The sequence below is a fragment of the Macaca thibetana genome, chromosome 7, assembly GCF_024542745.1.
Source record: "Macaca thibetana thibetana isolate TM-01 chromosome 7, ASM2454274v1, whole genome shotgun sequence".
NCBI classification, from domain to species: Eukaryota; Metazoa; Chordata; class Mammalia; order Primates; family Cercopithecidae; genus Macaca; species Macaca thibetana.
This window is the reverse complement of record NC_065584.1, coordinates 122051077-122071181: the sequence shown is the minus strand read 5'-3', so window position 1 is coordinate 122071181 and position 20105 is coordinate 122051077.

Sequence of the window (20105 nt, the reverse complement as noted above, 5' to 3'; positions counted from 1 at the left end):
TCTTTAAGTAGAGCTGCTTCCAAACGATGGGGTACATAAAAAGACCAATGAATCCCGTGTCGATCCACTGCTTTACTGTCTTCCTGTATATTCTGTATAATGACTTTTCTGTTATAATGAAAGGATATAGGCATAAAAAATAATACGTAAAATAAGACCATGGATGCTGGGCTTGTATATGCAGATCAGGCAGGGCAGAAAAATTATTTCTGTTCTCTTCCAGTAAGGAATAACTTCTAGCCCTTCTTTGGGGTATAGGTCCAGTGTTATTAATTAGCAGGAACTGGTGCCATGTTGGAGGTTTAGGATTGATTTCTGATGCTGGAAGACAAGGTATCTATTCATTTCCAGGACAGCTTTGGGGAAGGTAAATCATTGTGGTTGAGTGTGTGTGTACAGCAAGCCCTGCTACTGTAGCCAGCAGTTCATGGATACTTTGAACAAGCCCTCAAGCAGTTATGGGACAAAGCTGATTGGGAAAAAGTTTTGAAAAAATGCTTGCCAAAAAGTATCTGCTCCTCGGCAGTGGATGTCCTTGGATGACAATTCATAAAACATACAAATATTCTCAAATTCTGGGGCAATTCTAAGAAGTATATCCTATCTTTTTCTGAGATTCCTTTATTATTTCATTCAATATATTTTTTAAAATTTTTATTTTTGTGGGTACAAAGTAGAAGTATGTATTTGTGGGTTACATGAGATATTTTGATTTGGGCATGTAATGTGTAATAATCACATCAGGGTCAATGGGGGTATCCATCACCTCAAGCATTTATCTTTTGTGTTACAAACAATCCAATGATACTCTTTTAGTTATTTTAAAATGTACAATTAATTATTTTTGACTATAGTCATCTCATTGTGCTGGCCAATAGTAGGTCTTATTTATTCTTTCTATCAACAAATGTTTTCAAGAGTATGTGATATGCTAAGCATTGTTAGCACATGGGATACAGTAGGGGACAAAATGTTGGCATTATGGTATCATCAGTGCTGCTCCAGTCTGTTCCTTCTAGTCCTTGATCATCTGTTAGCTACTGATCAAAGACCAATATCCATCTCTACCTCTAGTCATATCTCCTTCCAGGTAAACTGAGAAAGCTGATATGCCACTCAAATTTCTGTCCACTAGAAGATTCTCCTTTTGCAGGCCTCAGTATAGCTTTTAGGGCTGCTAATGTGTATGTAACTTCCTCGTGCAGAGATGAGCTAATTAGCCCAGTGGCTAACAGCCCAGGGCTGATTTGAGCACAAGATGGAGTCTCTGGTTACTTAAGGGGGGTGGTATGACATATTTTTCTCACTTATCACAAAGGGAATCATGAAAGAATGTTTGAGTGAATTAGCACAAAATCATCAATGCTCACAAACACATGCACCCAATGGTCATTTTATACTGATGTTAGGTTTGTTGCTTCAGTTTTATATATGAAGTGATATGATGGAAAGAGCAATAAACTGAGTCAGATGCCTTAACTCATGGTCTTTATTTCACTAGTGATTTGCTAAGAAACTTGATTAACCCCGATCCTTTGTTTCTTCTACAAAATAAAGATTGTAGCATTTGACCTATTTCTTAGGATCATAGTGAAGTTAAGTTATGAAAATGCTATAAAGTATATCACATAACATGTAAAAAATACATGTGTACAACTTACAGCAAATACGATTGTCAAAATGTTATTGCCTAAATATCTAATAGTGGGAGAAAATTAAATAAATATAAGTAGATAATTATGTTTTCAGGGAATATTTAATAACTTGGGATATTTCTATTAAGCAATGTTATATGAAAATCTATCCAGGAAGATTGAATTATGAGCCAAATTATAAACAGAAGAAAAGTTACAAAATTTTAACCATATTAAGAATTGCTTACAATTTTTAAAACTATTTAAAACCACAATATTTAAAACTATTTTAACAATAGCTTTTGAAGAACTGTTGGGTAGAAAAATTATGGGTGAAGTTTGTTTTCTTCTTATTTTCCATATATATAGATAGATACAATTTGCAAGTTGAATTTTACAGTCAGAGAAAAGTCATTTAAGATAACATTTCAGTGCAATTTGTCCATTTGGTAGAAGTAACAGGGTTACGAATATACTGTCAAAGGTGTACTTATACTTCACCAAAATTTGAGAAAAACTGCATATTAAGCTTATTTTTCCTCTATGTTTAGAGAGTAGATTATCTTAATGATTAATTACAGAGGATAGAAAGGAGCAGTACAACCAAGCCTTCCCCCCTACTTTCATTTTCTAGAGCTGGGTCTTCTAAGTTGCCGAGCAATAACTCTAAGAGGTCAGTATTACCATATTCTCCATTTTCTGGATGAGAAAATTGAGGCACAGAGGATCAATAACTCATCCAGATTTAAATCGAGATCACAAAGCTAGTAAGTTACATAGATGGAATTTGAATCCATGTGGCTGTATAGTCTAAGGTTTTCATTGTTATGTTGTAGGGCATGTTGCCTCTCTTCCTATCTTCAACATCCATTTCTTGAGTATTTCTTAGCTCTAATAAATCTTAAGTAAGTCCCTGTGCTTAATTGAGTTTTGTTAATATAACCAGATAAACATAAGCAGATATGTCAAAATGCGTCAGGATAAGTTAATGCAGGTATGAATGGAGTCATGGAGGAGTTGAGAGGAAGATGCGAGTTCTCTTGGGGACAAAGGGGAGGCATTAGGTAAGGCTACACAGAAGATGTGACATTTGATCTGGGTATTGAAGAAAGAGAAGCAGCTGGCTAGGCAGAAAAGGTGGACAGGGCAAAGTGCTCTACTGACACCTCAATGAAATGGCCTGTGTGTTATTTTTATATTCTCCATATTGGGCAAGATGGCTATTAACATGGTAAATAAGCATTCAAATAACTCACGTTTGTAGGCAAGACAAGACTAGAGATGGAAATCTAGGCCTAAAAACTTTTCTGGGAGTGGAGCAGGATGATCTTATATATTTCTTTCTGTGACCAAGAAATGCTGATGTTGATCTATGAGCTGTGTATCCTCCCTGGATCATCTTATTCCTATAAGGCCAACAGAACATGCTCTGCCAGTTTGTAAATTTCTCAAAAGCTTTGGACTTGTAATTTTGAATTAAAGTGAAGCCTTTATTTACTCTTGGAAAAATATAATTTCCCATTCAGTCTTTTTTAAAGGAGTAAGAACACAGCTTTACAAAACCAAATTTTATTAGACATAAAAAATAAGCGAAGCACAATTCTGATGAATGAAGAAAAAAACCCCCAAAAGTTGTAGAGTATAATTTGTTAAACTAAAAATTAACTTAACACGCTGAGGCAAGGCATTTATCACAATTTACTTGAGGTTTTATTGAATCTATATTTAAAATTGAAACCTTCATCAGAGTCAACACTCAGGATGGATATGTCTGTCCCAGATATTCACTGTAGCCAATGAAAACAGGAATTACTTTCTATGCTTACTGATTACATGCTTAGAATGTGAGCGACTGCATTTACAGTAACTAAAGGAAGACATAGAGATATTTGTTGGATATACCAAGGTTTATGAAAATCAGAAATACCATTTATGGTTTCTACACTTATATTATGTTGTCAACAGAAATATGTGAACTTGCAAATCATACATCTAAACTTGATTTTTAGTGATTCGTATCTTTATATGTTAATAGCATGGTAGTGCTATGGACTTAGTCCAAAAAATCAAGTGTTTCATTATGTTTTACTCTCACTACCCTGGGACAAAGTTGGCTTATGTTAGTGAGGTTTTGGAAACAAGATTATAACAGTGCCTTGGAAACTGATCTCAAAGTACTGGCTTAAACAACTGAGATCTTGTCTGGAGAGTGTATTATAAAATTATTAAAGTGATTGCTGTAAATTATTGTGGACTGTCATAAAGAATGTGGTGTATTGGTATGTTGGAACACAGCTGAAAGCAAAACAAATGTCAGGGTTTCTAAGGAAGTAGTACTGGCTTCGAGCGAAAGGATTAGAGGATTGGAAGAGGCCCTTGTAAAGTACTGTGATACAGTTGTAGAAACTTGCCCTAAGAAAATAGTTAAAAAGAGAGTGAAAGAAAAAAAAAAGATTTTAATGTAAATGTTTCTTGTAACTTTATTTATATTAACAAAAATATACTTTTTACTGATTGAATCTTGAGCCAGTTCATAACTCACAGTCTGCTCTACCTGACCTCAGTGTTCCCTGCACACCTGACATCTCAGCTAATGATGTCTAAGACTGAATAATCAATCATTAGTCACTTGCCCCTCCCCTGTGCCACCTAAATTATTCTGTATGCATTTCTTATTCTAGGACAGTAGGCTCTCCATTCCCCTTGAACTTCTGTTTGAATTCCTGGAATCATCATGGATGTCATTAATTACTTGTCGGATGCATTCATTGGTCTGTCTTCACAATGTTGACTCTTTTCCATTCATCCCAGTGGTGTTCTAGTTTATTTCCTCCCCACCTTTTTCATTCTTTTATAATCGCCTAGTAACTTGCCTTCCTGCCTTTAGGATCCCTGCCCTTTACTACTTCCTAAACCTCAACTTCAACTCTTCTCGACATGTTGTCACAAGTTCTTAAATTCCATCAGTATACTGATATTAAATTCCATGTTCCTGCAAATATCACTGAGACACTGGAACAAACATCCCAGTGAGTTCTCTCATCTACTGTTCCTCCACCTAGACCTCATCTACCTTTTCTATTCTATGCCTCCATGTGTCCAGACCCTGGACGCTTGAATGCATCTCATACTCCAGCCTCATCTCCACAGCATTTCCTTAAAAGCCCATTGTTTTCTTTTTCTTATTTTTCCTCTTTTTATACAACCCTGTCAACTGTTTTCTTTCATATGTGCTAGTATTATGACAATTTATTTTGGTCTGAACCACGACTGGTTAATTGTTCATATATCTTTGTCTTCCTTAGTGGGTTATACGCTCATTGAAGGTATGGATCTTAACATTTCTCATCTATAACTTTATGCTTACACCTCACCCAAAGAAAAATATAAATTTTCTGCTTATAATAGATCTTAAAGCATATTTGTTGCATTGTCAAACACAATATGTTATTAATATCTAGTTTTAGATAATTATAACTTTATATAACCTATGTAAACTAAAAGATTAATTGTTCACATTTGCAATTAAATGAGTTAGTTGGGAGTGATGGGAGGGTGTCAACATTTATTATGAACAAGCTATGTGCCCATCACTGATGTAGTGCTAATCTGTTTAATGGATTCAGCCGGTCATTCAAATGTTTGCATTGTGAGTTTACTATGTCCTAGGCTCTGCATCAAGAGCTAGGGATAGAAAAATAAATAAGATACAGTTCTACCCTCAGTAATCTGACAGTGTAGTTACAGGGAAGGAAAATAAAAGTACCAATCTTAGTATTGTACAGTAAGTAATATAGTAGAGGAAAGCAGAGGATGCATGGGACACACAGGAGTGATCGAACATGAAGGGAAAGCTTGCTCAGGGCAGACTGTTTATTCTAGGTAGAGGCAATGGAGAAAGCATCAAAACAAGATGTTGGTATTTGGATTTTATAAGAAGTTATATAGTTCCATGAAAAAGAGAGAGAGAGAGAGAGAGAGAGAGAGAGTGTGTGTGTGTGTGTGTGTGTGTGTGTGTGTGTGTGTTGGTGGAAGTTGATAGAGTTTGGTGATGCAAGAAGCCTGAAAGAAGTTAGGACTGAGCAATGGAGTTATTGATCTAAGAGTTTGAATTTTGTTTAGAAGAAAATGGGAAGTCACCAAAAGTTTTGAGTGAGTAAATGACATAACTAGAATATTGAGAAAGTACACTCTATGGCCTTTGCATATATTATCTCATTTAATCCTCTCCTTACCAGATAGATGACATTTATCCCTGTTACAAAAGAGGAAAGTCAGCCATCTTTTATTTCCATTCCTTTCAGGGCTGTCTGTCTCTCATCATTTACCTCTCTGCTTCCATGTCACCTCCTCAAAAAGAGTTTATCTGACAAGTTAATCTAAATAGAGCAAGGAGTACTGAAACAAAAGAGGGGATGGGATTTTAAATAAGTTGGCCAAGGTAGGCCTCATTGAGAAGCTGACATTTGGGAAAATGTTAAAGATGGCAAGAGAATTCATCATAAAGATATCTTGGAGAAGAGCATTTTAGGTAGCGGTATCCCCTTGTGCAAAGGTCCTGCGTCAGGATTATGTTTGGCTTATTTGAGGCACAACTAAAAGAATGGAGCTAGAGTATATTCTATCTGCTAGTAACAGAATCCCTATAGAGAATAGGTTTGCAATGAATATTTTTTGAATGAATAGATGAATAAGTAGAGGTCACATATCAGGTTCTCAACTGGTTTGCTCAATCCCGTACCCTTGCCAGTATGTCACCCTGACTCTTGATAATTAATTCCTAGATGAGTGAGATCATTTAAACAGAATTGGCATAGAATCTCTATGAATGGGTATCCATTAAGGATTCTGTACAAAACCATTGATTCTTTATGCGTAGATACGTGTGCCATCTCTGCAGACAAATACCCTTTCGTGTGCCTTTACGAGAAGCAACAGTGACACACAGTGGTTAATTGAATGAATCAGACATGTTCTCCCTCCAGATATCCCAGGAGGTACCCCAGATATTTCCCAGACTTTCTTCCTTTGGAGAGTTGGTTGTCTTGTTAATTCAGACAGGTATTAACTACCCAATATATTCAGCATATCCCTTGTTGTAAGCTGTCAGGCTGTGACACAATATCACATAATGTGACGTTACATGATAATGCCTGAAAAATAAAAAAAAAAAAAACACCCAGACACTTCTTTCAGTGAAATAGTAGGTAGGTAGTCTGAATATTTGGGGTAATTGGCTCTAGGAAGAGCGAGGCATCATTATCCCAGGCTCCCTAGTGAGTGTTAATTAGCCATATTGCTTTATTGTGTGACAAAGAGAACACTACTGGTAGTGCTAAATCTGTAATGACACCTTGGCTTTAGGAGCACAGGTATTTTAAACTGCCTTGACGGACTGACATGTAGGTAATTCTATTCAGAGCCTAGCAGTGAACTCAGAGGGTTGGAACTCCTCGGAGATGCAAGAGTCTGTTGTTGTGATGACTCTGAGAGGTTTCCTTTCCTTTGTCCTACCTGCTCCCCGCCAACCCCAGTAGTCCCTCAACTGGGGAAAGTCATCAGTATTCGAGACGGCAGGCCTGTGTTCTGTCTGGGCTTTAAGAACAATATATTTATGTTTTTGAAGCATCAAGTTCTGCAGACAGAGATTCAATAGCTCTTAACATTTAAGGATGGGCTATGACAGTTAGGAAGAGCTTTCTGGGACCCTGCAAGTCCCTTTAATCCTTTGTTTGCAGTTATGACAGGAAGGCCACTTGTAGAGCAGAAATGTTCTTAAAGGCTGAATTTTGTGGGACCAACATCCAACAACATTTTCATTATTTATTTTAATAATAATAACACCAAAAATAGTAACCTTGGTAGCAAAGGATAAAACACTAGCACAGTGGTACTGTTCTCTTACCTTGGGAAAGAGATAAATTGTCCTGCACATTAGAAGGTGATATTGCTTATCCTCCACATAGAGGAAATGCCTTATGATTTTCTCTATTTTTATCCCAACTGTGACTTTACGTTTTCCCTTACCACCCATGTCCTCTCACCAGTGTCCTTGGAGACCAAATATGCATACTTAGAAGACAGATGGCCAAGGCTTAACAGCCTAAAGCCAAGGGTCAGAGAAAGACTGATGGGCCTACGATTGCCACTGTAGCCTCAGAGAACACTAAGAACTGGAACTAAAGATTCTAAAATCTGTGTTTTCTGACAGAGCTCCTGAGATGCTGATCTAAAAACACCATTTAATTTTCAACTGCTGAAAGAGGATGTCTTTAAGTGACTTCCTTCATCTTTAATTAAATATGAACTACTTTCCGTGAGTTATAAGAAGCTATCCATGATCCATGGATTCAAACATTGAACTGAGTATGCAACTGAGACTGGCATTATCTGTGCATCAGTATAATGTGGGTAGGGGAAGGGAAGATGAAGAAACTCAAAAGAAAGCAAGAGTTATAGCATCCTATGAAGACAGGAAACTTAAATAATCAACTTCCAGCCTTGAACACATCTTTGATGGGGGTAGCACTGGCATTTGGCAAGAATCTCTTTCTGTCTGTTTTCCATTTTTGCTCTGCTTAAAGTACTGATGACAATAATAGTATTCATATAATATCTTATGGTTTAATAAATGCATTCTCATATATTAGCTCACTTGCTTCTGATTTTATCAACATAAAATATTTATTGACTCCCCTACTGCATGACAAATCATTTGCTTAATATCTTGCCCCTCTTCATCAGGCTAGATTTATTCTTCTCCCCATTACACTAACTCAATTCAATATTTTCCTGAATCAAAACAACAACAAATGTAAAGTGAAGTTTAAAAAAAATGTTCTTATCTGGTGTTATCCCTTCAACAGCTTATAAATATGAAAGCTCTGACAATATTATTTTGGGGGTGCAATAAAGAGGATAGGAAAGATAGAAAGAGGTATTAAGAGGGAAGAGAGGGCTCCTGTCCAGATGAGAGAGTTTAAGTCCTGGGTTTTATGCTGAGTGAAGGACACTCTTATAGTGACCTTGCACTTTCCTCTTCTGGGGACAGTGTTACAAAACCAACAAGAAGTCTAGAATGTGACATAGTTGGAATTCCTAATTACAATTTTTTTAGGTCCCAATGATTGTCATGTTCTCTACATGTGAAAGTTAAGAATTCCACATTTCCATTTAAAAGATAGTTATTGGCATGTGGTTACATGGCAAGGTTACACTAATAATACATTTTGATTGGTTGCTACAGGCAGAAGCTCCTGTCATTTATCAGAATTCCTGTTAAGCAGTCATCTTAAAGAAGTAGGTACAAAGGATTTTAATTTGACTTTTTATGGAACCTTCTTAAATAGAACCCTTGAATTTTCCCAAGTGAATGGGAAGACTTCAAAATCATATCAAACACAAATTTTAGTGGTGAAGGCTGTTTTTATTTTATTTTTGGCAGATTGATCTTATTTTGCATAGTGAAAATAGAAATGAATTACTTATGACTAATGTGCTATTTTAGAGCTTGATGGAAATTTAGAAATGATCTGGACTTTTTATAGTGGAAGAATCTGAAGCCCAGAAAGACAAAACAAGACTTGCTCAAACCAGTTCCATAACTAGTAGAAACAGTAAGTGAAACTAGTTCTTACTGTCAGTCAAATGCTTTTCCTGACACGGCATTTAGCCATTCTCAGTTCTTTACAAACTCCTATTGGCCAGACAATCTGCTGGTAGACCAAAACATCTACGATGACTTTCCCTTCCTCTTGCTGGCATCTCCTCGCATAAGGTGTCGCAGTTTCCTGACCCTCAAACACTGGGTGTACCTCTCTGTGAGACACACCCTGACTCCACAGATGGGGTCTTCAGGGTGATTTTTGACCTCTCCAGCCTCTTGGGGTCCTTAATCCTGAGGCTGACTCTTGGCCTGGCTTTACATTTGTGGTCTCTGGCTTTAATCCCTGAAGCTGGGCTAGAAATAGATTTTAAGGGTAAAAAGAGAGTAAATTTTGCTAAAATATTTTGCTATAGCGTCTACTTAGATTCGAGAGTTTTACTGGGAATTCATATTTTAAATTAGGATGGGGAATAGTAAAACTGGAAAGAGAGGATAAATGGAAAAGATGGAGGAAACAGAACTAGATAATTGGAAATCCCATGTTGACAGATCTCAAATAATGTGGACTGATCCATAAAACTCCTAGTTTCATGGAGAACAAGGTATCTGTGTATATGATGGAAACCCATTACCTTTACTAAAACAAAAATGTATGCTGCCATCTAACTGGTAGAGAACTAAACCATCTTTGTACATGAAGAATAGCAAATGTTTATTATCATCTCTTGGGATATTTAGTTGGGATACTGCTTCAAGACTTGGATTTGTAAAACCAGCGCTCTAGCCCAGGGTTCCCCAATTCCCAGGCTGTGGACTGGTGCCAGTCTGTGGCCTGTTAGGAACCCGGCTGCACAGCAGGAGGTGAGCTGTGGGAGAGCAAGGATTACTGCCTAAGCTCCACTTCCTGTCAGATCAGCGGTGGCATTAGATTCTCATAGGGGCAAAAACCCTATTGTGAACTGCACATGCGAGGGATGCAGGTTGAGCATTCCTTATGAGAATCTAAAGCCTGCTGATTTAAGATGAAACAGTTTCATCCCCAAACTATTCCTGCCTCCCCACATGGAAAACTGGTCCCTTCCAAGAAACTGGTCCCTGGTGACAAAAGTTTGAATTTATGTCCCTGCTACCAGGTAAATGCTTTAAGATATGGTTGTGGATATCATGGAAAGTATGAAGATGTACATTTTCCAGAATCATATAATTTTTAATTTTTTTTCCATGGACATTAGTAGCTATTATCAGGTAAAGGTCCTATGAGAATCTGGTACAAGAAAAAAAAAATTCCTACTTGACATGAATAATTTTAGGCCTCATGTATGTAACAAGGCCATCAGGTTGAACTCACTGGGTAGAAACACTAGCAACACTATGATCTTCAGAAAAAAACATTTTTCTCTAGAATTGTGCCCTGGAATCTTTAGACCTGATTAGTTTATTTCAAGGAAGGATTTGAGGGGGAAAAAATATCTCATTTGCCTAGCAGCATATCATTCCTGGGGGAACACATGTTTACATTTTGCTGAATTAGACAACTCCACAGCAGTTATTGGAGAACTAACGATATATTAATATTGAAATGTAGGCAACCACATGTTGATAATGAGCCCACTTTGTGTCTTGGCTTGTGGAAAAGAATGTGAAAATGCCTTATTCTGTATTATTTTTTCCTTCTGACAGTACTGATACACTGCCGCAGGCAGTCTAAAAATAATAGCATGAGGTTAACTGACAATTGCAGGTATATTTACACTGCTGTTCTGATACTAGCATGCTGCTTAAAAAATACTACTGGAGGTGATACAGTATGTATTCAAATAATTTTTGTATTAGAGGTTAAAAAACTGATAGAAAAGACAAATATCATTCTTTTAAATGAGCAATAGAAATATCTGTGGTTATTTTAATATCTGCTACAAATAAACTAAGATTTTTTCAAAATCTGTGCCCTATGGATTAAGAGCAAGAGATTCCATGAGAATGGTGTCATCAAATGTGCCTCCTTACACACACACACACACACACACACACACACACACACCCCCTCTACAGGCGCATCCACACAGCTGTGTGTGCACACACACCAAACAGTTTAAGTCATGATTTGGAAACCCCCTGAATCTCTAAGGAAGCCTCTTGTCTCTGGGGCATTGAGTCTACCTCTGACATCAATGTTGATGACTTTTCTGGACCATTATATTGTTTTGTCTTTGGATATATTTGCTTGTAGGCATCATTCTTTTATTCAAAAATTATTATTGATTAATGTGCTGAATTTTTTCACCATCAAGATCCACTTTCCACCCCCGTGTTCTTCCTATTGACTGCATTAACGGGCTTGCTGGCCTCTACTTGGATTCAATCAATGAAAGCTACCAGCAGAATATTGGAGTGACTTTGAAGTATGTATTTCTCTGCAGCCACCCCCCATGGGTCTGCAGGCCTGTTCCTCTAACAAAGTTCCTCTACCGCTCCTTTCAGGAGCCCTTTCCTAAAGCCACAGTTCCCACTAAGTTTCAGGTAAGTCTCCCATTCCCTTCCCACTGGGCAAGATGAGGTAAGAGCTTTCTGCTGTTGCCAGTCTCATATGCCTCATCTCTAGTTTTTTCTCTTAACCTTGAGTAAGTAATTCTTTTATTGAACCCTCTTCAGTTACCCTGTTTGGGTATGATTTCTGTTTCTCTTGAGTACCCTGAACTGAAAAAGATACTGTGTACAGGGACTACAATAGCCACTGGATTATAAAAGGTCATAAAACCTAGTATTCTCAAGGAACTGATCATAGATAAGGTGGAGTTACACACAGAGCAGTGCGGAAGCACTGACAAAGGCTATCTAAATCAAGTTGGGAGTGGTGCTAAGGAAAAGTTTTTTTTTTTTGAAAGAGATGATGCTTGCTGTGAAAACTTTTGTTACTGAAAAATTCAAATACATAAAAATGGAAAGAATATTGTAATAGGCTTCTCAGCTTCTAAGTAACCATTGCTCAGTTTCAGTAATCATTAACGCCATCAACTCAAGGCCAATTTTATTTATCTCATCTACTTCCCCATCTCCTCCCCAGATTTGTTTTGAATTTTTTTGTGGACAGCATATAATTACATGAGTATCTCCAAAATATCAGTAGAGTATCACCATCTTCCAAAAAAGCAATGATTAAAGGTTAATACTATTGAATAGTTAGTGCTCAAAATTATCTAATTATATTATAAATGTTCTTTTTTCCAGTTTATCTGAATTTGAATCAGCTCAGGTCCATCTATTATTATAATTGGCCTTTCCTAGTCTATAGGTTGTTTTTCCATGTATAATTTTACCCTTAGAATTTCTTTGTTGGAAAAACCTGGATTATTAACCTATAGAATTTCCATCTGTCTGGATTTTCTTGATTGCATAACATGTTTATCTCTATTTTCTATCACTTGATTGTAAGAACTAGAGTTTAATCTGACCCAGGTTCAACTTTGGTTTTGGTGGGAGGCAAGATTACTTCATAGGTTGGCAGTATGTATTTTTGTCAGAAAAAGTATAATGTTTGGTTGTTTCTCATTTTTTGATGTTAAGAGCCATTGATAATCATTGCCCTTGAGCAATGGTTTTCAAACTTCAGTGTTCATCAGCATCACTTGGAAGACTTACTAAACCCCAGACTGCTGGGTCCTACCTCAGATTTTCTGATTCAGCAGGTCTGAGGTAAGGCAGAGAACTTGCATTCCTTACAACTGCACAGTTGATGTTAGAACTCTACCGGCCCAGTGACCAGATTTTTAGAGTTGCTCCAGTTAGCTTATCAATTCATTAAGGACCGTCTCAAACATTTCCCATTCCAATCACAGACCTGGATTCAGCAATTTCTGCATGGATCCCTGTTTCTTTATAGTAGGGTGTTTAGTTTAGAACCCGTATTCTGAAGACTGAAGACACTAATTTCAGCTGGGATATACATTGTTTTGAGACATTATGGAGGGTCAAATTGGGAAAAAAACAAATCGTGACTTTGTATTGACAGTTCCAATCAAAATTTAAGACTACAGTTCAAGACTGCTTAACCTTATCTGCGTTACAATAGTGTTTCTTTCTCTCACTATGAAAGATCCCTGCTTTTAATAACACAAACATAATTCTCATTTGTTTATCCCATAATAATCACACAACAGCCTAAGAATAACATTACCAACATATCCACTAACTATATGATTCCTCAAAATAGTCTAATCTTAGTGAGTGTTTTTGTTTGCTTATCCTCTTTTATTCTACTTTTAATCCTTAGGGCATATCCTAGGAATGTGCGATCAAATTACCATGTTTTAAACTCACTTGAATTAGTTCCTTTCTGTATAGTTATGCCCCCACTGTTTATACAGTTGAGTCATTTTTATACTTTTATTTTTAATTTTTAGAGATTAATTTTGTAAATTAAGCTTGCTTTGAAATTATGGAAAGTATTTACAAGGGTCCAAAAGTAAACTGTTATTTATTTATTTATTTATTATTAAGGACAGTGTCTTGCTCTGTCACCCAGGCTGGAGTGCAGTGGCATGATGATAGCTCACAGCAGTGTTGAACTCCTGGCCTCAGGTGATCCTCCCTCGTTAGCCTCACAAAACACTGGGATTACAATGCATGAGCCATTATGCCCACCTCGAAATCAAAGTTTTGAAGCAAGTTCTAATAAAAGAAGCTTAGCTTTTATTTCTGGTTATTTCACTCTAACTCTTCTCTTTCCCCACAAGTAAATTTAAAAGTTTTAAAAAATATCTTCTGGCATTTAGGAAGGTTTGCATTTTTTGTTTTAATAATTACTTTTGTATTTATTTTAAGAAATCCTTTGTAATAGTAATATCCATCCCTCCCTTTCTGGTTATTGACTGTTGTTTCCTGCTATGAGCACTAATGCAACCAACTAGTGACCTCTTTCTCTTTCTTTCTTCCCTCAAATCCAGCATTTGTTGATGTGATATCCTTGTAGACCTAATGAATACATATGAAATAATAAATGAGTTTATTGTACTTATCTATATTTGATTCTTGTACTATATCTACATTATTAGGGCACACAGACATTTTATTGTTATAATCATCAGTGTTGATTCTATAGAAAAAATATATTTAGAACTGCCTCTTGTCCTTATGTCAAAGGCTCTTAAGCCATTGTATTTTCATTGTATGAAGCTCATTCTCTAATGGATTATTCAGGAAGGGTTTAAGGGAATAATATTCTCTGAATAAACACACACACATACACACGTATGTTCATGTATATATCTCCAGTCAGTTAGTAGAATATTTCTTAATGTTGGCATTATAGATTTAATTCCCAGCTAAATGGTATACCCTTTCAATGTTTAGTCTTAAGACTTTTTTTTATCATTGTAAAAGATTTTCCTGAGTTGTAGTTTTAATATTTATTCTGTCCATTGCTTTGATTTTCCTCTTCAGAGACTACTGGTATATTTATGTTGAATCTCTTTTGCTTTTCTTCTATATTCATCACTTACTCTCAAATGCTTTTTAGCAGTCTTTCAAAATTCTGTTATCTAAAAAACTTCCTCTTTTCCATATTCTATTTCTCTTAAGGTATATTTTGTTGTGTTTATTTACTTTTGTGTTTTTTCCTAACTTTAGAGGTAGTTATTTTTTCTTTTATTTCTAATTCTTTCCTGAATTCTTTTACCTCTCTTTTTAAATCTTTTTCTTCAATCATCTCACTTCTGAGTTTTTAAATTCTGATATATGTTGTTCTTTATAGATTCTAGAATTCTCTTATTTTTAGCCCATTTTGAAACATTAGGTTCTTCATCTGTTTTGTGGGCATGATTTTCTGGTGCGCTTTCCTTATTTGAGAGATTTTTTTTCACTATTTTATTTTTTATACTAATTTTATGCAGGATCCTGTGGCATTCTTTTGCTCCTCTTCATTGTTAAGTAAGATGACTTTTTATGTACTTTTAGAAGAGAAGATAGATCAAAATAGCTACCTCTTAGAGCCTCCTCTGCTACTCTTCTCATTTTATCTTCACCTTGTATTTCTTTACTCTTATAGTCCCTGTTCTGCTCTCTGTGGCTTTTAGAATACCAGCAGTGACTCCTTAGGGCTAAGATCTGTAATGTAAGGGTTGATTTGTCTGTCACTTTTGAGTTTATAGGCCCCAGACCCCAAAACTCTCTGGGACCATCAGATCATTCTTTAGGCCACTTGCGCTTACCCTCATTACTCTAAAAGTGGAACTTTCAAAATCCTCTCCCATTGTCTCCTGTTGTTCTCAGAAAAGCCCACTGTGCTTTCTAGGGGTGCCTGATAGTTGGGGGTTTCCAGCTCTCAGGGTCATCAGCAGTCCCTTTGTCTTTCCTCTGATTTCAGCCAGACTGTTTTGATACCGTGTAGGTCTTGGAGGTTTTCCTAACTTAGCCCCACCACGTTCTATTTTGGAGTTATATTTGTGATCTAGACTTATTGCAGATAGAGTCTATCAGGTCTTGTTTTTCCTACTATAGTTCCTCTGACTATCTTAATAGGAGGATTCAGGGAGTTTCCAGGTATTCCAGAACACTTCTTGAACTGATTCTTGGCAAGTTAGCTGGGTGTATAGGAGGGAGGGCTAGGAAGGAGAGCAAAGAAGGGAAAGGGGAGAGTTTCTGAATAAAAATTGCATATGAGAAGGCAGGAAGGTGTAAAACACCATGATGCAATAGTAGAGCTGTATTCTGTTTCAGTACCAGTAAAAGGTTTGTGTGAGGTAATGGAAGGAATGAATTACTGAGACAGAGGGGATATGACCACAGTAAGCTATGTGTGCTAACCTGGGAAGCCTGAACTTTAACACTATAGGGAGCTGATGAAGGAGGCAAAGCAAAGTGACATTAGATTAATAACTTAGAGAAGTTTCCTTGGCAGCAGTGTAGAGAATGGCCTTGAAGTAGTCCTGGGGCTAAACAGGAACCCTCTCTCCTGCCCATGTTAGGAAACTAGTAAAGTGAGATGTGATGAGGGACTAAACCATGGCAGTGGTGGATGAAAAGAATTGCTGTTTGTTATGTTAAATCTACAGGGTATGGTAAATGGTTGGATATGAAGGTACAAGTTTGGATGTGCAGGATAAACCTAAAATGAGTCTTATATTTCTGAGCAATATCTTGGTTCCTAATATACCATTCTACTTCTTGCATCTCTTATTCTTGTAGGGTTGTTCTGATACTTCTGAAAATTGTAATTTTGGAGATGCTTGTTTTTCTGATTTTTACCCGGTGAGCTTAGTGATATAAAGCATTCTGTATGAGACTTGTTTCAAAGTTCTATAAAATAGTCTGTAATCTACAAAGTAATACAAAGAAGACACAGGATTATTTTTCCTTAACACATGTCTGAACTGGCTATCTCCCTTTCAGAATTTGGTGACAATATTTATATTTATATTAGCATTCCAGTTTTCTTCTTTGAGACAAGGGGAAAATAGAATAGAAGAGGAAAGAGTCAGAGAGTTGAAAAGGGATCAAACTAGATTGTGACATCACAGAAACTAGGTAATGGAAATGAGGGCACAGGAAAGCAACTGGAGCTGTACTTCTATCCCTTCGATGCATCTCAGGAAAAATTCTACAGACCTGCTACTTAAAGTGTGGTCTGCGGCAGCAGCAAAGGCATCACCAGGAAGCTTGTTGAAAATGCAGACTCACAGGTTGCACCTCAGACCTACTGAATCAATATCTACACTTTAAAAAGATCCCCAGGTGATTTATTTGAACATTAAAATTTAACATCACTGCTTTAGACCATGTGAGGTGGTAAACTTTTTGTTAGTCTACCTTGACTCTCTGAAAATAGCAAGAGTCTTTACTATGGCAAAGCATTCATTTAGTGAATATTCTTCAGGAACTTGGAAGAGCGAATGTAAGGAGGGTGTATAAAGAAGCAGTTTAGGATTTGTGTTTTGTAGAGAGTCAGTTTACTTAGGTTCAACATCTGGATTCACAACTAATTCGTTGTGTGACTCTGGAAAAGAGACTTAATCTTTCTACAGATTGGTATCCTTACTTAGAAATTTAATTAAGAGTGCTTACTTCCTAAGATTACTGTGAGATCAAAGGAAATAGTATATATAAAGTGGTTAGTACAGTTGCTGGTGCACAAGAAATGTGTCGTTATCTATCATTATTAAAAACATAATAGCTTTTAAATGTCTTACATCTTGGATGTGTATACTACTTTATTAGAAATAACAATATTGTGCAGGGACCCCATTTTTTTCAAATATACTACATTGTCAGTGAATATGGCACTTTACATACACCTGAAAATACTTCTCAGAGAAAGGTAAATCTTCAATATGATGGTTATATGTATTTGTATTATATGATTTCCTGGAAAAGGCGAAATATCAACCTTAGAACTTACAAATATTTTAAACCTGTCTAGGTGAGCTAAACAAGAAACAGTACTTACTTTTTTAAAAAGAATCTTGAACTTCAGAAAGCTTGAGTCAGTCTTCATATTTCTATTCAGTCTGTTTTATATGTTTTTGGTATCTACATGCTGATAAAATCTTGGTGAAATTTTACTTTTGATGCTTCATGATTCAGCCATTGTTAATGTCTTGAGACATTCTGAGCCAGTCATGTCAGAAATCAGCAACAACCATTGCATCTAACCACAAACTAAGGAACAAAGGCAGAACACTAGACACAAAACCTTAAGTTTTTATATGCCTCGGGAACTTACCTGATTTATTCTATTTTCACTCACACATTTTAAAAGCCATGTTAATCCCTAGCAAGCATTTTTAGCTAGAGAGGCCCATACTATGGAGGGTAGAATGAGGTCGGAGGAATAAGCCCCAGATTGTATTTATTTCTTGTTACAGAGCTCAGCATTTTTATGTTCTCTCATCAACAAAAAGACTCCCCCCTATACACCCTTGGTGTTTTCTATTTATGTTCACCTGCTACTCAATTAGCACCCCATCAAAACCCTCGCTTGCAGGGAGTTTATTGCAGACCACTGCACTGCAGCCCTTAACCCTCTGTGTCACCTACATTACACATAGAGCTAAAAACAGTCCCCTGACTGTGCTTAGAAAACATGTCTTTTTATTTGGTGTTTGTGTAAGGTTTTCCTTGTGTGCATTACCCTGAGTGTTCATAAAGTTATAACTGTATCTACATGTGTTTGACATTTATTACCTTCCATAGGACTGTAAAGCGCACTTTTCTCTTTTAACGGCATCTGCTGACATGTTGCATAAAATAAACTTTAAATATTATCTATAAATTAATTAGCATTTTCTCTCTATTAGGGAAAGCAGATGAAGACTTACTAACACTGTTTTAGTATACTCAGAGGTTTTAATTGGATTCTGTGTAAAACACAGTGGAATTATTCTTATCTAGTTTTATTTTTTTATTTTGTTATATTTATATATTTGTATGAGACATGCAATCTATTTTCCTTTGTAGAATAAGGAAATACAGTAAAGTTTCAGAAAGAAAACTAGCACCTTCCCCTTTAAAATTATTTCACTGGTTTCATAAACTCTATTACTATTTTATTTTTCTTAAGTGTGTAAATAACTATTATTTTATTTAAATTTTGATTTATAAATATGTTTATTAATTTAAGCATTTTCTATATACAGTACTCTATATCAGTGTATTTTTATACAAAATTTGGTATTGGGTTTATAATTTTTGTGTTGTTTTTTATCCTATCTTTATTACTTAGTATTGCATAATTATCATGTCCCATGTTATCATATACTTTTCTTGATTTGGATTTTTATTACTATCTACAGTCATTTATCTTATGAAGATGCCATTATTTTATTATTTAGATGAGTTCAAAATTTTGCTGTTATAAATGACATTGAGCTGAACATCCTTGTATGTAAAGTTATGTTCGCATTTCTGATTATTTCTTCAAGTGAAATTCCTAGAAGTGGAAACACTGTTTAAAGCTTCTGAACAGCAAAGGAAATAATCAACAAGATGAAGCAGCAGGATATAGAGTAGCAGGAAATATTCGCAAATCATGCATCTGTTAAGGAATTAATATCCAAAATTTACAAAGAACTTACACAACTCTATAGTGGAAAAGCCAATAATCGAACTAAAAAAAAAATGGGCAAAAGATCTAACTAGACATTTCTCCAAAGAAGACGTAAAAATGGCCAACAAGTGTATGAAGAGATGCTCAGCGTCATTGATCATCAGTGAAATGCAAATGAAAACCACTGTGAGATACCAACTTACACCTGTTAGGATGGCTATCATCAAAAAGTCAAAAGATAACAAATGTCAGCAGGGGTATGGAGAAGAGGGCACTCTTGTACATTGCTGGTGGGACTGTAAATTGGTACAGTCATTATGAAAACAATATTTCCATACTGTTTCTAAAGAAATTAAAAATAAACTAAAACTAGAGGTATGACCTAGCAATCCTTATTCTGGGCATATGCCCAGAGGAAATAAAATCATCACTTTGTAAAGATACCTGCACTCCCATGTTCATTGCAGCATTATTCACAACAGCTCAGATATGGAAATGACCTAAGTGTCCATAGACAAATTAATGAATAAAGAAACTGTGGTGCGCGTACACAATGGAATAATATTCAGCTTTAAAAAAGAACCAAATTTTTTCTATTTCCCACAATGTGAATGAGCCTGGAGGATATTTTGCTGAGTGAAATAAGGCATACATAGAAAAACGTATTGCATGATGTCTCTTACACAGGGAATCTAATAATAATAAATCATATATAGAGATAGAGAACAAAACAGTGATTGACAGAGGCATGGCAGTGGGAGGTAGGGAGATGAGGATATGTAGGTCAGAAAATACAAAGCAACAGATGGTAGGATAAACAAGCCTA